The following is a 27,524-nucleotide window of genomic DNA, read 5'->3' on the forward strand; positions in this document are numbered from 1 at the left end:
TGAAGACTTTCAACATGGTTTGATTAATTGTTAGGCAAAGGATTTCCCAACCCAGGTGAATAAAAAGTGTCATGTTCAAGAGTAATTGAATTCTTTTCTAAGACACAAAGTATAACAAATAGGTTCATTTTTCTTTCTTTTTCCCCACCATTTCTGGCAAGTACCTCTTTATTTTTTACAAGCTTGAGGAGGATAACATTTGCTTGATTATAAGCTCATCCTTCGGATGAGTCCAACTTAGTTTAAATTTGAACCCTAAGAAGGAGTAGTCCATTCCTGTTTGTAATTGAACAGGTCCTTTATTGTGAAATTTTAACGAGTCCAGTATAGGAGAAACTCGGTGTTTTTAAATTTTAGGGAGTCAAAAGAAAAACTTAAGAAAACTCCATGGTTGTCCTTTTTCATAAATTTGTGTCTCCCAAGCCCGAAAAAGTATAAAATAATACTTGAGAGAACTGCTTGATCATTACGATCAAGGAGTACTTTTCATATTTAGTGACCCTCATCTGAAAAAGTAAAAAAGCGATCAAAGACATGTTATTTTATTACCAATATCGAACTTGAAACGACAAAAGCCCGATAATCTTTTCATGTTTATACGGTCAGAAAAGAGTCGTAAGTGGACCGCCTTTTTAATTCTATTTTAATGAGTTTAAAAAGTGAAAACTCGGCAATCTTTTCATATTTTAGGAGTCAAAAAAGAGCTTAAAGATGACTCTAATGTTTTTGTTGAAAATGATCAATTTTTCCTTAAAAATCTGAAATTCTGCACAAAAACTCAAACATTAGTCATACCTGTTTAAAATAAATAAGAATGCATCAAAAAGTTACCTTTTCAAAGTGGAAAATAAATAAATTAAAAATTCATTTATTCAAAAAAGCTTATAAAAATGGCTTTTGTAAATTCATTTTTACCGTTTGACTTTAGAGTGAGAAAAAAGAGCTTTTGGGTAAGAAGCTTCCTGTGAAGATTGTAGAAATTCCGTCCATTGGAATAAAAAACCGTCACCTCTAGGTAATCCACATCACTTTAATCTTTCATTTCAACCATTTGACTTTTGTTTTTAGGCTTCTATTTTGATTTTTTGGAGAAAAATTAGTTTAAAATATTGCTCGCGGGGGTCCGCAGGCGCAACATGCGAAACCTACGGACCCCGACCTTTTCCCACAAAGGAAAGAGACAGGGACCCGCACCTACTGTTTAGGCAGAGTGCAGACCTATGCACTGTCTCTAACTTAGAGAGTGCGGACCCCGCAACATAGGTTTTACAACTTGAATTTTTCAATTTCCGCCCAAAAACTTTGAACTAAGATGTTCTAATCCGCTTTTTCTTTCAATGTAGGATATACACAATGCTCATTTGGCGGGAACGGGAGCACGAAGATGTGGATGAAGCTGCAATAAATCATCAACCCTCAATAGATGCATTGAGGGCATGCGGGCTATTTAAATTCTGGGCCATACCTGGCATGAGGGCCCAAGTAGACTTTCTGCAGTGGCTGGTGGACAGATGGAATATACAGGACCAGTTTTTCATTATTGGTGGCCACCAACTTGAAATGGAGCTAGAGGACATTTACTTCTTAACTGTTTTTCCCAAGAGAGGTGAACGATTGTCTCTATTCGGGACTAGGCCAGGTGGCCAGTCTATCGATAGTCTCCGACTAGAGTTTTGTAATGACCAAACAAAGGACAAAGGGATTGATATCAAAACCATCTCCCATATTGAACTCAAAGTGATTGCATTTACTGTCACCAGGCTCTGCGGAAGCGCAACACTGCATGTAGCTACCGGATTCCAAATGCAAATGGTAGTAGACTGTTATTGAGGCACCATATTCAACTAGTGCGAAGCTGTGTTGGCTAATGTAAAAGGCCAACTGATTAGAGAAAAGAACAGACAACTATAAAAATTTGGATATGGTTTCATAGTTGTGAGCTTTGGTCTAGAGAGGGTCTCGATTTTGGTCCAACGGCATCTTTCCATTGAAGCTGGACTTCCCCAAGAGCCCAAGCTGATGCGTTGGGTTGCAGTTATGGCCCGTCATCCTGAGGAGGGTTCAGAGGTTGTTCGATTTCCTCCTGAGTATTTTCGTTGGTTGGAGAACCAACTTTTCGTGATTCAGGATTTTCCTTATGCTGGGATAGATTATCGTGGTGACCCAGACATGGCTCTTCCACCAGGAGAGCAGTGGGATGACTCAGGTAAAATCATTCTCAACATTTTCTAAGTTTTAATATAAAAAAAATTGTTTTTAAATCATCCAAAACTGATAGTAAAAGGTTTCAAATGCATATGTGGGTCCACGGCGACCAGCCACTCTCCAGCCCTATGAGAGGAGACACCCAACTGCAGCAGTACCGGCCCCACGGGACGAATCTACAGAGACCCTGACCGAATTGGAAAACCATCTAGAGTGTTTGACAGTAGATATTCCAGAGACTAGCATAGATGATATTCCTCTCAGGTTACGACACTATGTGATTGGGGTCCCAGGACCTTTCAGGAGGTTCCTTTGTAGGGTGGCCCGAGCAGTGGTTTCTTGTCATGATCATCACCAGTGATAGGATGATCGCCTTTTGTAGACTCATATGACATTTTTTCTTTTTTTACTATCAATTTGCCGATCATAAGGTGTTTTTCAACCTATGATCGAAGACAATGTATATTTGACACACTTCTATGCTATGCTATGCTATATCACTATTACTGGCTATCTTGTAAAACATGTTATGGAATGTTTTTAAATTTACTATTTTATTATTGCAAATGTCTACTTAACATTTGGGAAGCAATTGCATCTGCTAATGTATTTAAATATCTTGGAATATGCTGATATTCAATATAGTCAAATTCACGTTCCAAGAGACGAACTCTCAAAAATAATCTTAATAACACTGGATTTCTAATGGCATAAACTCTATTAAGCTGTAATACAACGAGTTCAGAATCTAACCTCACCATCAAACTCTAAATCCCAAATGAGATGGATTCAGATAATAACTCAATCACTGCACTATACTCTGCAATGTTGTTCGTTGTTTGACCAAGGCTTACCCCATGCATAGATACTAACTCATCAGAGGGTGAATAGATAACCCAAGCTACGGAATAAATGTTTCGTGTATTACGACAAGCACCATCAGCAAAGCCAATGTATGTTTAAAGAGACGTCGACATCTGAAATATCAAGAGTAAAATCAAGATAAGTAGGAATCATGACAAAAACAATCTCTAAACTAAGCACGCTTTTCTATTCTAAAACACACCAGCTAGAAAGAAAACTAATCTAACTAAAATCTCCACACCCAGATTTAAGCATAATATCTCTTCAGATAAAGACCATTTCTGGGCTTACCTAAAGAGACACCATCAAAATCTACCAATTCATAGGCCCCTTTTGCCAGCTTTCGCTTAACAACATAAGGACCATGCCACATAGGTACGAATTTTCCAGCCCCTAGCTTATCATTTTCTTGATCGTATAGTAAGACTAGGTCTCCTTCCAAAAAATTACGAGGTGTAACATTTCGATCGTACTGAGCTTTAATTTGTTTGGCATGAGTTTCGATTGCTAGTGCAGCATCACGTCGATTCTCATCTAGCTGAGCCAAGTACAACAAACGTTTCTCCTCTTCGGAAGTGGCTGGAAGTAATTCTATGGCTATTTGCAATGACGAGATTTCGCATTCAATGGGTAACATAGCTTCCAAACCGTAAGCCAGTTGGAAGGGAGTGAAACCAGTTGATGTTTTTATTGAGGTTCGATATGCCAATTTGACCGATGAATACCAATGATCCTTCGGATTATGGTGACTAGAACTTTATTGATGGCTTCAACCAAACCATTAGCCCGTGGGTAATAAGGAGTAGAACTATCGTGACGTAGGCCAATCTGATCTGTCAGTTCAGTCATCATGATGTTTCGAAAATGACGCCCATGATTAGTAATAATCACTTGAGGAACACCGAATCTGCCGCAAATGTAGGCATCGCCTCGGCCCACTTAGTAAAATAATCTACCGCAAGGATGATATATGCATGCCCCTCGGCCGAGTGAGGGTTACATGTAATAAAATCAATACCCCATTTTGCGAAAGGACCAACGACAATTATAGAGTGGAGAGGAGCAGGTGGAGCACGCATCTTTCGATCAAAAATTTGACAATTGTGGCATTTTCGGACCGCGTAAATACAATCTTCAAACAAAGACGGCCAAAAATAGCCAGCGCGCAATATCTTTTTGGTTGTGGCATACCCAGACATATGACTGCCACATGCTCCAGAGTGACATTCATTTAGAACCTTTTCAGCTTCTTCATGAGTTAAACAACGTCGGAAACAGAATCCGGCCCACGATGATGGAGTGTATCTTTAATAATTTTGTATTGTTGGGATTGGAAACGTATTTTCCGTCGCTGAGATCATGAAATTTCAGGCCGAAAATATTGGGTTTGGAGATAAACAATGACATCTCCATACCAAGGATCAAGAGTACTGATAAGAAACAAGGATTCATCTGCAATAGGCTCTTCTGCCACAGTTTCAATATCAGCATGTGGGAAGTCACACATCAACTCCGCAAAAACTAAAGATTTCTTTGACTTAGATTTTTCAAATTCCAAGTCAAATTCCTGCAGGATAACAATCCATTTGGAATACTTTCCCCCTAGAAATTGTTTTGTCAAAATATAGATCATAGGGTTACAGTCAGAAATTACTGTAGTTTTGCATAGTAAGATGTAATGACGAAATATTTGGATAACTTGAAGAGCTGCCAAGGCCAATTTCTCCACATGTGAATATTTTAACTCAGTCGGATTTAAAGTTCGACTAAGATAGTAAATCACATGTTCACTATGGAATTCATCTTCCTGAACTAACACCATTCCAATGGTGGAATGAGAAGTGGCGAGGTACAAGAAGTAATCCTAGTTGTAGTTGGGAGGATGCAATAACGGTGCATGGGTCAACGCGTGTTTAAGTGCATCAAAAGATTTGTCATCTATCTCATCCCAAAAGAATGGAGTATTCTGTTTCAACAACCTGGTAAAACCATTTGTTATCTCGGTGTAGTTAGGAATGAATCGACGTAAAAAGTTTTATTTCCCTTGCAAACTTTGGAGTTGGCGAAGAGTTGAAGGAGGAGGCAATTTGACAATAGCTTCAACCTTTGAGGGATCGAAACGAATGCCGACTTTTGAAACAACGAATCCCAGTAAACGACCCGTTTCTATACAGAAAACACATTTGTGTGGATTCAACCTAATTCGATAATGCCTACATCTCATGAAGATTGCTCGTAAATGAGTGAGATGATCGGCTCTACGTAATGAATGGGCAGGTAAATCATCGAGATAAGGTTGCACAATGTGCTTGATGTCATGAAACGCGTAAGACATAGCTCTTTGAAAAGTTGCTCCGACGTTCTTTAATCCAAAAGGTAATTTGAAATAAGCAAAAGTCCCCCATGGGCAAATGAAAGCCGTTTTTGGTTGATCAGCAGGGAGTATGTTAATTTGATTGTAACCGGAAAAACCATCCATAAAGGAGAAAATTTCACTGTCGGCACAATCATCAATGATTTGATCGATATAGGGAGTTGGGTAATTGTCTTTGGGACAAGCTTGATTAATATCCCTATAATCAATACATATTCGAATCGTTCCTTACTTTTTGTTAACAGGAACAATATTCGATACCCAATCCATTAAGGGAATTGGATAAATGAAACCTGCTTTAAGTAATTTCTCAACTTCTGCTTTAATAGCAGCAGCTTTTCACGGGTGGATCTGGCGCAAACGTTGCCGGACGGGTTTAGCATCTGGGTAAGTTTTGATTTCATGAACAACAGTTGCTGGATCGATTCCTGGCATTTCTTCGTATGACCAGGAAAACACGTCATAGAATTCTTGAAATAGGGTTTTATAAGTTCAGAATTCATCGTCTGTACAGGAAGCACCTATATGAATGTTTTCAACAATTCTAGGTTTCACTGAAATATCAATAGGAAGAGTTCGAGATATATTTCCCAAATTCATTTCAGAATCAGGATGTTGCAGTGGATTCTGTGGTTCTTTGACATAATCAGTAGTAAAAATAGATGAAAAATCATTCTCAAAATGATCAATCTCAGGTAAGAATGAAGATCGATGATGAAGATCTTCCCATGGTAAATCATCAACTGACAAAATTTCACGAATCTGCTCATCAGTATGAACAAGCTCGGAAAAAGTTGTTGAATCTGAGTTTGATATTGAAAGTGATTCTCCATGGACCACATTCATTAGATCGATTTCGGTTGAAGAAGGGTCGGAAAACGACTGTACAACCTGGTATGCAATTTCAAATGGACTCAAGGGCATGGCATCACCAAATGAGTCCACCTCGGAATCGGAAGGTACGACCCAAGGATCATCGAAAGCGATGGTGTTCGATGAAATCATATTGATAGTTGCATAAGAAGGTGATACATTAGGAGGAGGAAAGGAAAAAGTTCCTAGTAAACTAGAATCTTTAACTAATCCTACCCCAACATCCTTATAAGGGATAGTTGTTTTGCCGACATGCTGGATACTTTCAGAAGAGGCTGGGTCGGATGAAAAGTATGTAAGCTGGTCTATGGTTACGATCTTTCCATTATGAGGGAAATTTATAAGCCGAAAGACCGATGAAATAACAACAGTCATAGCATAAGACCAACTACGACCCAAGAGAAGGTTGTAATCTAGAGGGGCATCAACCACTTCCACATCTAGATTAACAGTTTTGCCTTCAACCCCTATAGGTAAATCCTGTAGAATGCCAAAAGGATGGAACCCATGGCCATCAAAAGCCTTTAGAATCGTCGGGGATTGATTGAGTGTAGGAGAACCAAGCGATCTCCAACACTGGATCGACATAATACACGTTGAAGCTCCCTCATCAATCACAGTCCTAAAGCAAGGTCTGTTTTTTACTAACACTGGAATCTGGAAAGCCATTTGATGAGGTAAGCGAGGTGTACTATTTTCTAAATCGAATATTATAAGGTTCGAGTCCTGAATATCAACAACTCTTATAGCCGACAATAGCAATTTATGCTGTGCTGGACATGATTGCAGCACCTCCAAAGCCGACATTGCTGAAGGGGAAACAGCTAAGTCTTCAAAAATGTTATAGTTCTGAGCAGATCTTGCATGCGGATTGAAAGCTGACTTTCGAAGTATACCTTTTGCAGGCAGTTTGATCACTAAGTCTGGGTTAGGTTTCTTGATCTGTAGCAGATCAGAACCAGGAGTTGAAGTTGATGGGTTTGAATTAGAAGATTTTGCTTCCTTACCACCAACAGGACGTTTACTTCCATAATCTTGCAATCGTGTCGCAATCCTAACATGGGACATCATCATTATGGGTTCTTCTGCAGCATTTGAGGAAGAACCGATCATCTTACTATCTTGACTAGGAAAAGGATCCTTCAAGACAGCAAGCGTTTGAGAACCTTTGACGATTTTTGCAACCTCAGCCTGATGAGGGCAGTCTCTTGTAAAGTGCTCTTCCTCACAAATGAGACAAGGGTAGCGAGGTTTACGTTTCTCGTCATTAGATTTCGTTTTATCTGATTTCTCTTTCGAATTTTTCTTATTTTTGTTCTTCCCTTTCTTTTTACCGCCAGATTTTGATTTGGCCGTAAATGATTTTACGACATGAATATTGGCAGGAATTTCCACGGAAGAGTCTCCTATCAGGGAATCTAGTAAATTTATGATAGGAGAAGAATTCTTTGAAGATTCTTCTTACTTTTGGTATTAACTGAACCAATCATACCATCAGTGGCATGAGATCTTGAAGGAGCTGCAGTTATTTGATTGTTTTTCGGAAGGTCAGGGATTTTCTCGTGTAAAGTACCCGACTGCGTATAAACGAGGTCAAGGTACTGAGCTTGAGCAATTACTTTCTCTTTAGTAACAACTCCTGCCTTAGATACATCCTCAGTAATTTTAGGTAATAATGATTTAACAAACCATTCTGCTAAAATTTGATCCGGAATAAAAACTTTCACTTAACGTCGTCGACGTCGCCATTCATGGATATGATCTGAAATATAAGTGGATGTTGACTATTTTAATGAAGTTAATAACGCCGTGCCATTGTCGTATCTGACAGGCAACTGAAAATGAGTTAAGAATGAAGTGGCTAACTGACTAAAATTGTAAAAAGAGCCTCGTGGTAGCTCAATGTACCACTTGGCCACAAGACCAATCAGAGTGTGTTGAAAAAGACATAAGCGAATTGAATCATCTATGATGGAGTTAGATGCACACCAGAGGTGATAAGTCATTACATGGTTTGATAGATCCTCTCCTGATTTACCTTCAAACTTTTGGATATCACTGGGCAACTTATTCGGCATTGGCGGCCAAAACGGAAGGTAATTAATTGGATCATTCGTAAGGCGCGCCAAATCAGGCAAGTCTAAAGTTGCTATGAATGGTAACTGACGGTTAGGGTCACGGAAACTCTGGGTCATTAGACCAGCCCCAGGAGGAGGATATCTAGGATAACTTGGAATTGGAATCGCATTTGGGATATTATATCCTCCCGGAAAACCAGGATTAACCGAACCATACTGGGGTTGTTGAGGTTGCTGATAAGTATACCCAGGGTATGGTTTATACTGATAGACTGGGTTCTACACAGCAAGACCGAATTGGTACTGTCCCTAGTACGGTTGATAAGTAAATTGAGGTTGACTTGTGACAACCGTACTTGGACCAAGTTGTCCTGCAAGCATATGAACCGAAGTCTGAATTGTAGGTCCAGACTGAGGTAAATATGCTTGAGGAGTTGATGTAGGAACAATAGAAACCGGCAGGGAAAATTTTAAGAACCCCCCCTAAATTTATAAATATAATAAATGGGCGAATCTCCATGGTATATAGGAAAAATGGAAGGCGATTTTATCAATAATATAATATGTATATATAATTTTTTGGCGAATCTCTCACCAGGCATGACGAATATTTTACTCAATTATAAAATCTTGTAAGATCTTGGCGAGTCTTTCACTAAATAATAAAACTTTGTAAAGTCCTAGTGAATCTTAGCATAGGCTACATGCTGGTTTAATTCCCCATTTAAATAGGCTACATTCCAGGTGAATACCATGGGTCAATACCATGTGCCATTTTGGTGAATACCATGGGTCAATACCATGTGCCATTTTTATTTTTATTAATTCTAATATTAGGTTAATAATGGTTTTTTACATGGTATTAATAACAATCTAGTCCATGGTATTTGTCCCATAGTATTTTGGCCATAGGTTTCACCTAAATATAACCCATTTTTTGAGTGTTCGTAAATATAAGGTGACTTATGGAGTAAATATAAAAAAATGTTTTATTTGTTTACCATACCTCTCGTTTATTTATATTTTTATTAATTTACCATACCTCGTTTACAAATATGGTATTTGGCGCATAGGATTCACTTAAATAAAACCTCTTTCTTGAGCCTTCATAAATAGAACGAGGGTTATGGACTAAATATAAAAAGAGGTTTTATTTATTTACGATAGGTCTAGTTTATTTATATTTTTATTTATTTACCATACCTTTTGAGTAAGTATAAAAAGACGTTTTATTTATTTACCATACCTCCACTTTACTTATATTTTTATTTGTTTACACCCTTACATGTATATAAGGTGACTTATGGAGTAAATATAAAAAATGTTTTATTTATTTACAATACCTCTCATTTATTTATATTTTTATTAATTTACCATACCTCTTTAATAAATATGGTATTTGGCCCATAGGATTCACTTAAATAAAACCTATTCTTGAAAATGGGCGAATGGATTCACTTAAATAAAACCTATTCTTCAAAATGGGCGAATGGAAGGTTGTAAGTCCTAATTTCAAGGGCTAAATTTACCTTTTTTACCCTCTCCCTTAAAATAAGGTGGGCTATTTGAGGTGATTTGTAAAAATGTACTATGATACAAAATATTCGCCCACTAAAAATTTAAAACCCCTTAATTTCGCCAAGGGCGAACATTCGCCCCTAAAATTATAATTGGAAACAGGAGCTGTCGATACTCCAGAAGTAGGTCTGGAAGATTGAATAGATGCTGCAGTAGTTGCAGCAGTCGTTTGAGGCGGAGTACGAGGTGTACTAGGCCCTGGCTGAGAAACTACACCAGGTGCAGAAGTTTGAACAGTAGACTAGACAGGTTGCTGGGGTGAACTAGAAATCAAAGGTTGTCTAGGTTGAGATGACAACTGCACATTAGGTTGCAAAATCTGTTGAGTTTGTGATGGATCCCACACATTCATTCCAGGGTATGGACCCATAACAGGTTGAGCGTATTGAGGACCATAATTGGGTTGAGCATAGGGTTGATAATTCAAAGGTACATTTCCAGCTCCTTGAACAAATGATTGACCTGAAGGTGGTTGGAAACCTTGGGTTGGGTACTGGCCTTGAGGTTGATATCCTTGAGGGATGTACTAAAACTGGGGTTGACTTTGAGGTACATATTGATACTGGGGTTGACCTTGAGGTATATATTGAGTCTGGGGTTGACCCTGAGGTATGTACTATCCCGAAGGTATGTACTGTCCTTGAGGTTGCCCCCCAGATGATAATTGAGTACCTTGAGGTTTCCCCCAGATGAAAATTGAGTACCCTGAGGTTGCCCCCCAGGTGAAAATTGAGTACCTTGCGGCTGCCCCCCAGGCGGTAACTGACTACCTTGAGGTTGCGGATTCGGAATAGTACCAGACATCATAAGAATTTCTTCTATGCTCAACGATTGAGTTACGTTATTACCAGTTGATATCCCATGTCCAATGGGTTGAGGAGATGCTCCCGAAAAAGTACCAGAAAGTGACTGATACCCAGAAGGAACAGAAGGACCGCCAAATAAAACTGTTTCCGGTGTTTGGGAAAACATGGATGACCGGTTCGACATATTCAAAGGAGGATAAAAACCTCTAGGTGTTGGATGAAATGGAATTCGAGGTGGTGAAGAAGCAAGACCCGGATTTTCTAAAAAGTTCGTCAATGATATGTACCAAGCGCTACCTCTAGGTGGACTGTAGAAAATTGATTCACGCTCCCTAAGTTCTAAAGTTTGTTGATTTTCAGGGAGACTTATATCTTCTTCTGGACTAACAAGTTCTTCAATGGAAATAAGTCCCGAAGGAAGATTTTGGGTAATGATTCTTCCTACCCTAGGTGAACCAAGACCACAGGAAGTTGGAGAATCAAATCCTGAGGATGGAGTAGCAGCAGGTTCAGTTTCAGGATTAGAAATTTCAGATTCGTCAACTAATTCACTAGTAGAAGAAATACTACCAGTAACTTCGGAAAATGAAATTGGCTCAGAAATATACTCTGTTGCTTGAACTTGATAATCAAGATGAACAACTAAAGAAGATTCTCTTTCTTCCGGTGACCCAACTCTACTTTCACTAGGAGTTACAAGATCTCGTAGCCCTTCAAGCTGACTTGGTGAATACCCGAGAGGTTGCCCCCGAAGTCTACGAGATTGTCTTGGTAATTCAACCACGATTAAATATTTTTAATTACTTCACACGTAAACAAAGAAAATCTCAATAAAACCACCTAAAGTCTCTAAAGAACCAAACAATTTGAATCACACGCCTAAAAAATCTAGGAGTTCAAACCACACACAAACAGTAACTTTCCGTACCGAAAACACTAGTTGGTGATGAAATCCAATGTTGCAGAATTCAATACAGAAATGGCGGTTGGAACAATTACCCAAAAACCTGCTTAATGAAACATACTAGCACAAGTTTCTCCACTAAACCGTCTCGAGTGAAGAGAACCCCCCAGAGAGTCCAAGTGAGTCTAGTCGACATCTGCTCCAGGTACAGTGGGATCTTCCCTCCACCGTCACCTTAGGAAAGAATCCTATAGATTATGGTCACTATGGTTATCAATAGAGAGAAATATACCTGGGGGAACAGTCTACGATCCGATACACACGCAAGGGTAGAGTAACAAAGCTCAATCCCCTTGAAGGCTCCTTAACATAATCTAAAGTTTACCAATAAGTGACCCCAGGCTCCTCGACAATGGTCAATCTGAGGTTTACCATTTTTAATACGTGTATATCTTTTATCGTTCCCAATGAGGAAGGATTGATTACCCCACTGGTTCAGATATGATCTCGTGCTTGACTCCTTTAAGAGGAGCTTCCCATAGCATAGATGTAACAATTGGAATTTATCTCCTACCGCAAGATATAGCTACTTGTTTGTTTTAACTATCTTGGAGAGTTAATTACTCCCTACTCCAAGATACTAGCCTAAGCTATGTTGGTGATAAAGAGCCCTAGAAATAAAATGATTACTAGATCAAATTTTACTTTAAGCGTTATTTTTATGGTTGTTTCTTAAGTCAAAAGGTATGGAGATGAAACTTTATGGTGTGAAGACTCGACTCCAAAACACTAAAAATGCACCTAAGATGATAAACAATTCTTTTTCTTCAATGAATTTCTAGCTAAAGAAAGAGTTGAGAATGCAATTCTTTGAAAACAAATCTTTCTTCAACATATAAATGAAAAGAAAATCTTTTGTATTTTCCAACAAACTCAAAAACGAGACTTCTAATTATGCTCACGAAAAAAAATCCCTTTTCCTTTCAACAATCAAAAACTACAAAAACAAATTCTTCCAAAAGAGATTCTAAAATTCCTAGAAAACACTCAAAACTATGAAAAATCTAATCTTGAGATCTACAACTTTTAAAAATCTACTTGAAGCAAAATCTTGAAAAAATTCTTTTTGAGGATGTTTTACTTAGTTATTCAGCAAACTAAGGAGTAATTCGTTCAGAATAACAAATTAATCAAGAAACACCTAGCTATGTTTTCCTTTTTTTTTAAATGAAATACAAAACTTTCCAACAAGTTCATTCAAAGCTTTGCAAAGAGAAAATGGGATCTATTTCTCACCAAAGGTAGATTCCACAAATCAATCAAACTCATTAAGAAGACCAGCAAAAACCAGGGTAATCTGAGGTTTCATAGGTTTCTAATCTCCGAGTTACTACAAGGACCAAACGAAAATCAAGCCAGGCACGCAAAACTTCTAGAAAATCACCTAATACCAAAATGCCAATGGAATTCACTCACAAGAAGTTTCTGACAAGACACATGCAGATCTAGGCAAAGGCTAAAAAACATAAACAAATCCTAAGCTTAACTGGATGAAAATATTTTAGGTTTTTCAAAAATTTGACAGGGTCCGCAGGCCCCCAGTATAACCAGGTGCGGTACCGCATTATGTAGTAAAGAAACAGTGCGGGGATGTCCGCACTGTGTTACAAACAACACGTGCGGTCCTCTCTCAAAAACGTGAAAAAACAAAAAACAATTCAAAATCTAAAAACCTACCCAATCCCACACACATCAAGAAAAAACCAGAAACAGAGAAAAAGTTTCTCAAGTCAAAGTAAAAGTAAAGGCAAAAAACCAAAATTCAAGTCCCCAGCGGAGTCACCATTTTTTCGGCTGTATAAATCATTCTTGCAGACAAGACCTATCTCCCTAGTATCAACTGATATCTAGCGACAAGCAAAACAAGCAAATTTACATTTCTCTAAATATATTACGATTTATAAATAAAAACCAAGAGGTGTTTTAGACCCTACCTTAAGTCCAACGCTAGTTTGTGGCAGCCATGCTTCGACCGTCCAAATGAGTTTCCTTTTAAGAACCTACAAACAAAAACAAGCACACATCAAATAACACCTGCATAGCCAATATAATAAATCATATTCATCATAGTGATCAAATAATCCATGAAATAAACCATAGAAGATAGCTTATTGAGAAAAATAAACTTGATTCTATTAACTTTAAACAAAGAAGAACTTTACATCCTTGGTGCCTTGATGTTGTATAAGCTCCTCCCAGGGTCCAAGCAAGAATCTCCTCTACTTTGACAAGCTTCACACTCTTCCCAATGAGATCAAAAGGTATGTGATCTCTCCTCTCAAGCTCAATTAGGAAGTCTAAATTCCAACAACATTTACCCTAAAAAATATTCAGCTTTCAACCTCTCAAGTAACCAGCCCAATGCCTCATTTTATAGTGCAGAGGAAGGAAGTTACAAGGGCCACCAATGAAGGGATAGAGTCCTCCTTCAAAGGGATAATCTCCTCACATCAAGGGGTTAGCTCCTTTCATAATGGGATGCATGAACCACCAAGCAGCGAACTTGCCACCTCAATATTCCCTCTGGAAGCTTCCAGAAATTACTCAAAGTGAGTTTTTAAGAATAAACTTCCGCCTTTTTGACTTTTACAAGGGTCTGCACCCATTCCTTTAGAGACAAAGCGCAGGTCCACACGGGACATGACCAGTGGGTGCGGGACTGCAGGAAAGGCTAAGAGAAAGTGCGGGCCCAAAGTTTTAGAGATTTTTAAGGGCTTTCTCTCATTTTCAAGGCTTGACATGAAGAACTGAGGCTTAAGACTTGCAAAGGAGGTAAGTATGAGTGGTGATAGACTCACACAGATTGCAAAAAGTCATGGTGACAATTTTTTTGTGCAACCGTCCTTAACCATTACATCTAGTGAGGCTAATCCACGACCAGGATTTTGCGTGCATGTTGGTGGGCCCAAAACAGTGGTTATGTTTCAAGCTGTTCAAACGACCTCTCCGAGATCGTGCACAAATGGTGGATTTCAGGTGGTTAAAGTGATTGAAGGATAAGTCAAAAATGGACCCAATAGGATTATAGATTATTCTCTATTGGGTCATCGGGTCTTATTGGTTTGTTAAAAGGTGTGCTTGTTGGCGACCTGATATGTTTTTCATCCACTGGATCTTCATATCATGATCCAACGATCAGAGTTGGACTACTTTTTTGACTCAGTGGGCCTGCATCCCTGGGTTTGCTTTGTATTCTTGTGACCATGAATTGGGGTAGGCCTATCATACTGGTGGGCCTCACCACCGCGGTCGCCTCTTGTACACTATTTCTCTTTTCTAATTGAATAGAAGGATCCACTCTTGCCTTAGCAAAAAAAAGAATGTGGATCCCTTTTTCTTTTTTATTAACTAGGGATACCATGCCACTAATTGAGGTGGTTTAATTATCTGGGGACCTTAAATTGAGTGAGGTTATATTCTCTTACCTTTGGAGTCCCTCACTTGATGAGTACTCATATTTTAGTATACTGAGGATTCCCTTCTTTGGGTGGTGTTACTATTACAACAACATAAGGGTGGAGGTTCTCACCTCTATATTTCATCATTATCTAAATGATGGACGAGGCTTACCTTTGGAATCCTTGTACTAGCCTACAAATAAATAATTTTATGTCAGAAGGGTGGAGGTAGGTTAGACCTCTGGAATCCCTAGAAAAACTAGAAGTTTGGCCTTTGGGATAATTTTTACAAGAAAGGGGGTGAGAGGTACATGAAGAATATGTTGTTAGTCTATCTATGTTTGGGAGGAGAATCATTGACTATGTCCCAGTGCCCATCCTAATTTCCACAGTGTTGAGTGGCTTATTAACTATGATACCCAAATATGCATGGATTGTTTGTATGGGTACTAAATTTTTGTACTATGGGTGATTTCTAATATGCATGGTAGAATGACGTGCACTGATGGTTACAATTGTAATACTGTGTGTGGTTTGCAAAATAGAACAACGTGTGTTTAGGCATTGTCTTCCATTTCATAGGCCAATATATGTAGGTTTTAACCCTGTACAAAAATTACTTGCAAATGAATTCTTAAAAATAGAAAATAAATAATGGCAAGAGCATAAAACATAAAACAGATATACAGAGAGATTTTCCCATTGATCCCAAAATTGGGACCGCTAGATTGATTTTTCATTATATTCCTTTCAATGTTACAATACATATATATACATGTTGAAACATCCATAAACCCCAATCCATTAACCCTGGATTAAAACATAATTGTAGCTCTCTTGACCAGATCTATAAGATACCATGGGCAGAAAACCATCATGCCCAAAACCATGTGTAAAACCCATGCAAAAAACCATAGGTAGGTCTGCCTACCTAATATAGGGTCATGGAAAGAATATAACACACATCCAACATTCTCCCACTTGTTGTTTTCTTTCCACACAGGGGGTCACAAGAGAGCTTAGTCATTGGTCCAGCCATACAACACCCATTACTTCTCTAAACCGAGAAAACTTCTCAGTTCTCATAGACTTCATCAATGCATCTACATTATTCTTCAAACTATCCACCTTTACCAACAACACCTTTTTATCTTGAACCATATCCCTCACAAAGTGATACTAAAAATCAATGTGCTCTGTATTTGAAGGATAAGAAGGGTTCTTTACCAAACAATTTCACTTTGGTTGTAATAGTATATCCTTATATCTTGTTGTACTAACCCCATACTTGAACATAATCTCTTCAACCAAACTGATTCCTTCCCTACATGAGTGGTTGCCATGTATTCTACCTCCATAGTTGAAATTGCCACTATGGACTGTCTCTTGCCCATCTAACTAACTGTACTTCCAAATATGTTAAACACATACCCACTTGTAGATATTCTCTAATCCATATCTCCAACCCAGTTTGCATCAACAAAGCCAGAGATGTTCAAAAATCTATCCAATCCTGGTCTACCTTGGTAGAACAAACCTTCATCGTTTGTGGCACAAAAATAGCTGAAAACCCTCTTCTCTATTGTCTAATGCTCCTTCCCTGGTTTTGATATAAACCTACTCAATACTCCCACTGCATGTGTAATGTCTATTATAGTGCGTATGGAACACTAGACATGTCCTCTCCCTCTTCTTATGTCTTGAGATACTGTTCATCAGATAAATTTACACCCACATGAATAGCAACCTTCAGCGGTTTACTATCATGAATATTAAACCTCTGCAGTATTATCTTGACATAATTCCTTTGGTTTAACTAGAGCTTCTTTTTTTCCTGATCTTGTTTAATTTCCATGCCCAAAATATAGTTTGCAGCACCAAGATCCTTCATGTAGAATTTGGAGGATAATTGGGTCTTCAAATCTCAGATAATTTATTTTTCATTTCCAATCAACAACATATCATCCACATACAAGACCAGATAAATAACATGGCCACCAATTAATTTAAAGTACACACAGTGATCCGCTGCACTTCTGGTGAAGCAAAGTCCCTGTATAAATGTATCAAATTTCTGATACCACATCCGTGGTGACTTGTTTAACCCATACAAAGACTTTTTTAACCTACATACTAGTTCTTTCTTTCCCTTCACCTCAAAGCCTTCATATTTCTTCATGTAGATCTCTTCTTCCAAATCCCCATGAAGAAATGTTGTCTTCACATCCATCTGTTCTACCTCAAAATCAATGGTAACAGCAACAGATAAAAGTAATCTAATAGAAGCTACATTAGTAACATGAGAAAAAATATCACCAAATATAATTCCTGACACTTGGGAATAACATTTTGCTACCAAACGAGATTTATCTTTCTCCAACTTGCGTTCTGCATTCATATTCTTCTTAAAAACCCATTTTCTTCCAATGGCTTTCCTTCCAGTTGACAAATCCACCAGATCCCAAGCCTCATTTTTGTCCAAAGATTCCATTTCATCAACCATGACCTCTTTCTACAGTTTTCCATCCTATTAATCTACTGCCTCCCTGATAGTTCTGGGATCATCATCAATAATATATAAAGAAAAATTTTAACAGAAAGTAGCTGGAAGATACCTTTCTGTCTACCTAATTTTTCGAACTTATCTTCTCATAGTTGGAGTTTGTGGCTCTTCATATTCTGATTTTTTTTCTATTGTAGAGTCTGATTCTTCCTCCTTTCGCTCAAACTCTATATTCTTAGGTTCCTTTGATAGGACTTCATGTTTAATAACATATTTCACCTCTCTAAACACCACATCATAGATGCACACAACCTTCCTTGTTTCGGGGTTCCAAATCTTATAACTTCTAAACCATTCTTATACCCAATACAGATGCACATTTCATATTTACTATCCAACTTGTATCTTTTCTCCTTTGGAACATGTACATATGCATCACAACCAAATACCATCATATGTGAAAGAGAGGGTTTCTTACCATTCCATACCTCATGTGGAGACTTATGCTCCAATGCTGATGACGATGATCTATTAACTAGGTAACATGCAGTCTCCATCTCCTTTGCCCATAATTCTTGTCCTAACTCGACACCACTGAGCATGCTTATTTCCTTTTCCATCAATGTCTCGTTCATTATTTCTACAACTCCATTTTGTTGAGATGTGTATGGAGTAGAATTTTTCTGTGTTATACCACACTTCTTACAGAACTCTTCAAATTCCTTCTTGGAGAACTCTCCACCATTATCTGTCCTTAGAACCTTTATCTTCTTCTCTATCTAGTTTTCCACCAGAGCCTTAAATTTTTTAAACCTATCAAAGACTTCATATTTCTTCTTGAGGAATTATATCCATGTATTCCTTGAGAAGTCATCTATGAATTATAAAATGTACACAGACTTACCAATGATGGAACCAATACAGGTCCAAACACATCGTTATGCACAAGCTCTAATATCCTTTTCACCCTCTTAGCACCAGAGGGGCGTGTCACCTGCAGTTATTCTTCCCATATACACAATGTTAAAAAAAATTGAAATCTAGAGATAAATTGGGCATACCTTCTACCATACCATTACCAAGAAGTAATCGAAGGCCCTTCTCTCCAATATGTCCAAGCCTTTGATGCCATAGCATGGTCTTTTCTCCAAAGACCACAAGGTTTTCTACTCCACTTTCAAAAACCACAAAATTGTTCCACCCATCAATAAAAATACTACCCATAAGCTTGTACAAAGTTCCAATATGAACTCCCCGCATCAATATCAGTGCTCCCCAATCCATTTTGCATGCATCTTTCTTGAACACTGTTTTCACACCTGCATCATCCATATTGCTTATAGAAATAAGATTTATGGACAATGGAAGAATATTCAGAACACCTGGAAGTCATCTAATTCTTCCACCTTGCAACTTCAGCTTGAATTTTCTAGGTCCGATGATTATACCCTTCCTATCATCCCTTAAGAAGACATCACCACAATCACATTTCTCATATTCACAGAACCACTCTCTATGGGGAGTGAAGTGAAAGGATGCACTTGAGTCAATAAACCATGCCTCATGATCTACATGTGTACTTGAAGAAGAAGCCAAGTACACATCCCCACCTTCATCTGAGGTTGTTTTCACCTCTACAAAAGGAGCATCATCAGCTTCATTTCCCTTCTTAGGAGCTTTAGATCTATAATCCTTTTCAAACTGTCCTTCATTTTCATAATTCCAAAACACCTTTATAGGTTTTCTTAGATATTTATATCTCCATGTAGATTTAGATTTCCCACTCGAGGACTTATTTTTTTCTGTTCTGGGTCATTCCTCGTACAGAAAATGCATCTCCAGTCTATCCCTCCATATTTTTCAATCTCATTTCCTCCAACAAAAAGGATGAGACTATTTCATCAAACTTCAAGGTAGTTGTATTGCTACCTATTGCAACAACCAAATTATTCCACGAATGTGGTAGAGAAAACAATAAACTCATACACTTATCTTCATCTAAAATTTTAATATGAACAGATAACAACTGGGTTACCACAATATTAAAGGCATTCAAATGCTCTATCACTGAATCTCCATCCTTCATCCTTAGGTTATTCAACTTTTTCTGTAGGAACAATTTGTTCACTAGAGACTTAGATTGGTACAAAATCCCTAACTTGTCCCACAAAGCCTTCACCATAGCTTCCCCTGATACATTCAACATTACTAAATATGATATACACAACCATATTGTGCTTGTTTCTTTTCAATCCAAATTCATCCAGTCTTCATATGACGTTGTCGTTGGTTTAGTACCCAGATGTACCATGATCTAATGATCTTTATCCACCAGCATATTCTCCATCCTGATTTTCCACAACTCAATAATCTCACCATTAAATTTCTCGATCTCTATATTTACACTACTTTACATCTTCTTTCATTTAAAGAATTGATCTTGTCGATCTCCCACTGAATAGGGTCTATCACAGGCTCGCGCAAAACCCCTCAGCAGTAAATGCGTCCCCTTGAAGCTGAAACCACTCTAATACTAAATCTAGGTTTTAACCCTGTACAAAAATTAATTGCAAACTAATTTTAAAAACAAAAAATAAACAATGGAAAGAGCATAAAACATAAAACAATTATAAACATATATTTTCCCCTAGATCCCAAAACCGGGACTACCAGATTGACTTTTAATTATATTCCTTTCATTGTTACAATACACACACACATATATATATATATATATATATATATATACATGCTGAAGCATCCATAAACCCCAATCCATTAACCCTGGATTATAACATAATTGTAGTTCCCTTGACCAGATCTACAAGATACCATGGGTAGGAAACCATCATTCCCAAAACCATGTGTGAAACCCATGCAAAAAAACATTGGTAGGTCTACCCACTAATATAGGGTCATGGAAAGATAATAACACACACCCAACAATATACTCTCACAATATGAATCACCATACATGATATGGTAAGAAAATATACAAATATCCTATGTAGTGTTAAGAAAACATTGATATGTGATTGGTGTTGATTTTTGTGTAGCTTGGGAGGTACTCCAAGCCCTGGTGTTCAAGGGTTGGAGGTCAAAGTGCCACAAATGGGCTTGTGGGCTTAAGGTCCAAGCTTGGGGGTTTTGCACCCATCATAATTTGGGCCAAAACCATGATGAAGATATGACATGTGATGGATGAGGATGATAGTGCTCGATGATACGATTCTAATGCATCGAGAATCATCCAAATTTGAGTTGTCGTTAGAGAGAAATGAATTTTTGAAGTTGTATAATTAATTATTGGTTACCAAGTCATGTAGGCTTGGTGTAAACATAGTCCAATAGAGGGGTCTCTTCATCAATTCGTTGAGCCTTTATATGTGTATAAATCAAGGTGTATTGAAGTGTTTTAGAGCATCCATTGGTGTGAAATTCCTCCAAGGAAAAGATTTAAAATTTGGATGCCTTAGCTACAGCAAGAGAGGGTCAAGACAACGTGGAGACAAGTATGTTTGGAGGTCAAGAAGTAGCGTAGAAGAAGACTATTTGTAGGGTTGATTTATAGATTTTCTCATGGTTGTTTGAGGGTTATCAAGACATGTCTGAGTTGTTGTTCAAGAGACGAGTTGTTGGGCAGTGAAGGCCAAAGAGCTAGAGGGACAAAACACTAAAGAAATAGATGTGCTTGGGCATGTGTAGGGACTATCTCATGATTTAGTGTTGAAGTGCTAGGCTGCAGGCCTTAGCACACAGCTAGAGGTATGTGAGGGTTGTCAAGGTGGATTATCCCCTCAAGAAGGCGGTCTCGGTAGGGAGGAGGCTTCCTAAGGAATTATACAACCCTTTGAGGGTTGGTTTGTGGACTATCATAAGGGTTTAGGGCTACAACACGTGCCCTAACCAAGGTTGTCACAAACGCAAAAGAAAACATCAATTCTATAGTGTTTTGGAGGGGTGTTGGATCCTAGTTTAGGATCAAATTTTGATCAGTTAAGGGTAGCCTATGGAAGTCAAGGAGGAAGGGAAGATATAGTGATTAGATATCCTACACTACTAACATATTCCATAGTGATTGAGCAGTAGACTTGCAGCAGAAGATTGTTGTGCATTGGATCAAATTGTTGACCATTGCTTGGGTCAGTTCTTGGGCTACTTGTAGGATGCCTTAGAGGCTATTTGGAGGATCCCACATGGAATTTTGGGAGGTCTACCAAGTAGCGAAGGTCACAACAGACGCATTAGATCAAGAGGCAAGAGGACAATAACAAGGTATGTTGTAAATGGACCGATGTATGATGGATTGATGGTGTCCTAGGAGATGACACATTGAGGTGCCTAGATTTGTTCAATAGCTCCTCTATTGCAGAGAAAAAGGTAGATTGGAGAAGTTTGTGGGAATCCATGTGTAGGGTCTCCCATGTGAGGGGATTCCCTAACTAGGTGTAGATGCTACATCATGGACTTGGTCTCTCGTGGACTATTAGAGGGCAGCGTGACACAAGACCAAGTATGGACAAGATTCGACACTTATGGTTTGCTGGAGGATAGAGTGATAATGTCATAGTTGGAGCTCGGTGAGAAACACCTTGATGGAAAAAGGTGGTTGCGAGAATGACAGTTGATGAGCTCAAGGTTCTGATCAATGAGGAGAAGTTTGGGACGCCCGAGACTTGTGTGTGGAGAAGGACTTCTACAACAGATGATGTGCAGTCCTCCTAACCCATGCTCATTGTGGGAGATGGACATCTTGTAGTGATAGGTGGCAGCCCTCTAAGCCATATGTTGGTCTTCATCAGTGTAGCACAGGAATAACATAGTGGGTTGAAGTCCCTGAGTAGATGAGGAGAAATAGTGGGTAGTTGAAAGTTGCTCACAAGTGGAGCTGTGAACAACTCAAAAGGAGTCTCAATGTGTTGTGGGCTTGATGGACTAAGGCACAACTAGTGAGAAGATTGATAGTCGAGGCTCAGTGGCTATATTGACTTGGAACATTGATAGATGGGGGTGCTGCAGATTGGGAGCCAAAGGACTGGACCGGGCAGGTACAGGGTACGATCGAGAGGAGCTAAGAGAGCATCCGACAACCAGATGGTCAAAGTATCTTGTTGAGGACAGATTGGTTGCTGATGGATTGACACCAAGTCCCAGTTTGTATCTTGTACTATTGGATGTATGAGGGCCATTATCGCTGGTATGGGAGCCCTAGACTGTTGTATTATATGTTGTTAATATAACAAAGTTGGGTTGAAAAAATAAAAGTTGTCTATGTTCTGTACATGTGTGATTTACTACTTTACATTTCCACTGTGCGAAGTAGTTTATGGTTGAGATTCTTGGTTTGGTAGCACCAGTGATTTTAAGACTCTAACCTAAACCCAAGGTCGTGGAAATTGAACATGGTATTAGAGCGTATCTGAGCTACCTTGAGGGATAGTATATCAGAGTGTGCACAACGATGCAACTCAGAGGAAGTTGTTAGTATCTAGATCATGGAGGAGAGGGTTTAACTAGAGACATGGAGATGTGGTCTTAATAGACTACATGACGAGATGGGATGGGAGTTCTGGTGGATCGGTGGTGAACCTTGTGCACTTTAGTATGTTGTGTGGCAGTTTGTAGATCATGGACTTCCTACATATTTTCATGGATGGGTGTGACAACTTGAGGTTTTCTTTGGTGTGGACGAGATGAGGTTGATCATGATGCCTTCATGTGATGGACTACAGGTTGGTAGGCTAGAATCTTCATCAGATCGTGATGTTTCATATCCAAGATTGGTGGGATTTGCATGAGTGGTATTTGATCCAAGAGGATGAATTCTTACAAGACTGAGCTAGTGGAGATTGCTAGGCTCAGAGGGATTCTAGCCTTAGAGGGAGCATCCCTATGTAGGTTTTCAATATTTAGGTTTAGAAATGATGAGGTAGAGGAACTACCAAGATTGGAAGATTCATTTTGTAGGGTACGTTGTAGTGATGGATGCTAGATGGGCTAGTGTCATTGCTAGATGATGATGGTTACTTCCAGGTCTTGTAAGTACCTCCCTCACTAAGAGGGAGTGATGATTTTTGTGTAGCGTGGGAGGTACTCAAAGCCATGGTGTTTGAGGGTTGGAGATCAAAGTGACACAAATGGTCTTATGGGCTTCAGGTTCAAGTTTGGGGATTTTGTACCTAGCATGATTTGGTCAACAACCATGATGAATATACGACATGTGATGGATGATGAAGATAGTGCTCAGTGTTACAATTCCAATGCATCGAGAATCATCTAAATTTGAGTTTTTATTAGAGAGAAATGAATTTTTGAATTTGGGTAATTAATTATTGGTTACCAAGTCATATAGGATTAGTGTAAACATAGTCCAATAGAAGGGTCTCTTCATCAATTCGTTGAACCCTTGTATGTGTATAAATACAAGGTGTATTAGAGTGTTTTAGAGCATCCATTGGTGTGACATTCCTCCAAGGAAGAGCTCTGAAATTTGGATGCCTTAGCTGTAGCAAGAGAGGGTCAAGACAACATGGAGACAACTCTGTTTGGAGGCCAAGAACCAGTGTAGCAAAAGACTGTTTGCAAGTTTGATTTTTATATCATCCTATGGTTGTTTGAGGATTATCAAGACAAGTCCAATTTGTTTTTCAAGGGCCGAGTTGCTAGGTATTGAAGGCCGAATAGCTAGAGGTACAAAACACTGAAGAAATAGGTGTGTTTGGGCATGCGTAGGGATTGTCTCATGATTTGTTGTTATAGTGCTAGGCTTCAATCCTTAGGACATAGTAGAGATGCATAGAGTGTTTTCAAGGTGGACTAGCCCCTCAAGAAGGTAGCATGGACAAGGAGGAGGCTTCCCAAGTAATTCTGCAACCCTTTAAGGGTTGGTTTGTGGACTGTCATAAGGGTTTAGGGCTACAACACAGGCCCTAAACAGGGGTGTTGGATCCTAGTTTAGGATCATATTTGGATCATTTAAGGGAAGCTTGTGGAAATCAAGGAGGAAGGCCAGATCTAGTGATTAGATTCCCTACACTAGTGACAGATTCCACAATGATTGAGCAATAAACTTGAAGCAAAAGATTGTTGTGCATTGGATCAAAGTGTTGACCATTGCTTGGGTCAGCTTGTGGGCTGCTTGTAGGAGGCCTTAGGAGTTGTTTGGAGGATCCCACATGGACTTTTGGGAGCTCTACCAAGCAGCGAAGGTGACATCAGACACATTAGATCGAGAGGGAAGAGGAAAACAACAAGGTATGTTGCAGATGGACCCATGTATGATGGATTGATCATGTCCTAGGTGAGGACACATTGAGGTTCCTAGATTTGCGGAATAGTTCCTCTATTGAAGAGAAAAGGATAGATTGGAGAAGTCTATGTGCAACCATGTGTAAGGGTCTCCCAAGTGTGGGGATGCCCTAACTAGGTATAGATGCTACAACATGGACTTTGTCTCTCATGGACTGTTGGAGGGCAATGTGAGAGAAGACCAAGTGTGGATGAGATTGGGCACTTATGGTTTGCTAGAGGAAAATGTGATAGTGTCCAAGTTGGACCTCGGTGAGCAACACCTTGATGGAAAAAGGTGGTTGTGAGAGTGGCAGTTGATGAGTTCAAGGGTATGATCAACTAGGAGTAGTTTGTGGAGCCCGAGACTTGTGTGTGGAGAAGGACTTCTACAATAGATGATGAGGAGTCCTCCTAGCCCATGTTCATTATGGGAGATGGGCATCTTTCAGTCATAAGTGGTAGCCCTTTGAGCCCTCTGTTGGTCTTCATCGGTGCAACGCGGGAAGAAAATATTGAGTTGAAATCATTGAGTAGTTGAGGAGCAGCAGTGCGAAGTTGAAAGTTGTTCACAAGTGGAGTTGTGAACAACTCGAAAGGAGTCTCAATATGTTGTGGCCTTGATGGAATAAGGCATAATTAGTGAGCAGATTGACAATCGAGGTTCAACGGCTAGATGGACTTGGAGCATTGATAGAGGCAGGAGCTACATATTAGGAGTTGAAGGGTTGGGTGGGTACAAGGTATGACTGAGAAGAGCTAACAGAGCATGCAACAACCAGATGGTCAGAGTATCTTGTTCAGGAAAAATAGCTTGTCGATGGACTGAAACCAAGTCCCAGTTTGTATCTTGTACTAGTGGATGTATGAGGGCCATTATCCTTGGTAGGGAGCCCTAGACTGTTGTGTTATATGTTTTTAATATAACGAAGTTGGGTTTAAAATTTAAAACAATTTCTATCTTTTGTGCATTTGATTTACTCCTTTATATTTCCACAGTGCAAAGTAGTTTATGGTTGAGATTATTGGTTTGGCCTCGTCAGTGATTTTACGACTCTAACCTAGACCCAAGGTCATGGAAATTCAACAGTTGGAATTTTTCATGTCATATCCTACCCTTGAAGTTGGTATTAGGTTTCTTTAAATTTGGGCTTCTAGATATTACAATAATGATCTAGCACTTTAAGGACCCTGCATAGCATTTGCATGGAATTCACACAATTCTTGGGTTATTGCTTCAAGCTTATATCAGGGTGGAATTTTCCCTTGATGCATTAAGTGCTAGCCACGGTGAGAGGAGTTTAAATGTTCATATTATAAAAATGATCACTAATGTTTTTGGATAGTATCTAGCAACCCTTTGATTGTCATTAATTGTCCTATACAAAAAATCCTAGCTCTTGTCACCTGATATAGTGATTTCTGGCCTATTACTCCTCTGTTACTATTACTTTTCCATGCATGAGTTTGGTTGATGAATTCACCTCATCATTCTTGATTTCTTATATATATGAAGATATTTTCACATAGTGTGTGCATTATGTAGATATTATTGGCAACATACAAGTCTTCCATATGGAAAATTGGTTGTTTCAATTGTATTTTATATGCACCTCATTATTTTCTTATATATATCTAGTAAAGAGGATTTCACATATATTATGTAGACACTATTAGAAGCATACAAGTATTCCATATGGAAATATGGTTGTTTCATTTTTTTCCTGTACACAACTAACTATTTTTTATTTCTTATATATGTCGTAAAGATAAATTCGCATAGTGTATGCATTTTGTTGGAAGCATACAAACTTTTGTATGACAATCAGGTTGTTACCTTTCATATTAATGTGCTACCCTTTTATTCGTATTGGTTGCTTGGTTAGAATATCATTGCATGGGTTTACGTGCTCCTAAAATCTAAACATGATATATTATTACATATGAATAGTTGCAAGAGCAATAATTGTTGAGTTTCCTTCATTTGTACTGTAAGGTAGAACTTCTTTGGAAATTGTCAGGGTGTTAATGAAGTGATCACTTTCAAACACTGCAAATGATGATTGTGTCACCATGGAAAATACTTCTATTGTAAATTGGTTGTACATGACATATCATTCATTAAAGATGTTGGTTGCACCTTAAGGTTCCTAAACAAAATATAGCAAGTTGTGTTGAACTTCTCTTCAATTTCAAGGAATAGGAAAGCACCAAAATTCTGGGTAAGAATCCTACAATATCACTATTAGCATCTCCAAGGGAAGCTTCCTTAGATAGAAATTAACTTGATAAGTACATTAATTGAAACTTTTGGTACCCTAAATTTTCATCGATGGTTTAATGGGTTTCTTTCAAGTATTTCTTCTTGAAATGGTATCCATATTAATTTATTTCATGGTCAGTAGCCTTCTTAAAATGGAACTAAAACTATCCATAATGCTAATATTCCACAAACAGTCTCTACATGCTACACTTATAGCCACCATCTTCTACAGGATACAACTAGTAATGTAAGGTATATTTGATTTTTACACCAAGTGATGATGTATATGGAGCAAATAATGGTACACTACGCCACTAGAAATGAGATAACC

The sequence above is a fragment of the Pinus tabuliformis genome, chromosome Q, assembly GCF_031772625.1.
Source record: "Pinus tabuliformis cultivar Carrire ecotype Pingquan chromosome Q, CPIR1, whole genome shotgun sequence".
Lineage (NCBI taxonomy): Eukaryota > Viridiplantae > Streptophyta > Pinopsida > Pinales > Pinaceae > Pinus > Pinus tabuliformis.